This window comes from Nicotiana attenuata, unplaced genomic scaffold, assembly GCF_001879085.1.
Source record: "Nicotiana attenuata strain UT unplaced genomic scaffold, NIATTr2, whole genome shotgun sequence".
Lineage (NCBI taxonomy): Eukaryota > Viridiplantae > Streptophyta > Magnoliopsida > Solanales > Solanaceae > Nicotiana > Nicotiana attenuata.
In genome coordinates, this window is record NW_017672537.1 from 158,203 (window position 1) to 159,004 (window position 802).

Consider the following 802-nt stretch of genomic DNA (forward strand, 5'->3'; position numbering starts at 1 on the left):
GATGATTTGTTTCAGTTTCCCGCATCTGACTATGATGAATATAATTCGGAGGAACTTGAATATTTAACCAAGAGAGGAGGAAAAATCTAGTTACAAAATTGGAAAATTATATGGATCTATACTTAGGTATGACCTTTAAGGATATACATGAAGCAAGAGTGATCATCAATTTCAATTTTATTGCTAATAAGAAAGCTTTTGTAGTTAAAAGTGACACAACTATATCCAGGTATACATGTCAGGATAGCTGCCCATTTGTTTGTCTTATCTTCAGAGATGAGAGTAGTCATGGATCTATGATGATGCTTTTGTGAACAAGAGAGCGGATGTTTCTACATTGGCTCATTACTTTAAAAACAAAATCCAAAACAACCCAAAATATAAGGTGAATGAGATGAAAGGGAACTAGAGGATGATTACATGTTAACTGTCTCCAAATAAAAGTTGAAGAGGGCTAAAAGATTGGCTTTGCAAAAATTAGAGAGCAACTTTGTTGATGATTACAAGAAGCTTGAAGCATATTCCCAAGAAATTAGAGAAAGTAATCCTGGTAGTGATGTTGATAAACATATCAAAAGAGGCATTTTTGGCAGGAAAAAGAAGATCTCTTAGAATGTGCATATGTTTTTATGCCTTGAAGCAAGGTTGGAAAAATGATTTGAAGTCATTTATTGGGTTAGATGGGACTTTCTTGAAAGGGAGAGATAGAGGTCAGTTGTTGGTTGCTATTGGTCAAGATTCTATGAACCAATTTTATCTATTAGCATAGCTTGTAGTTGATAAAGAAAATAGCAGGACATGG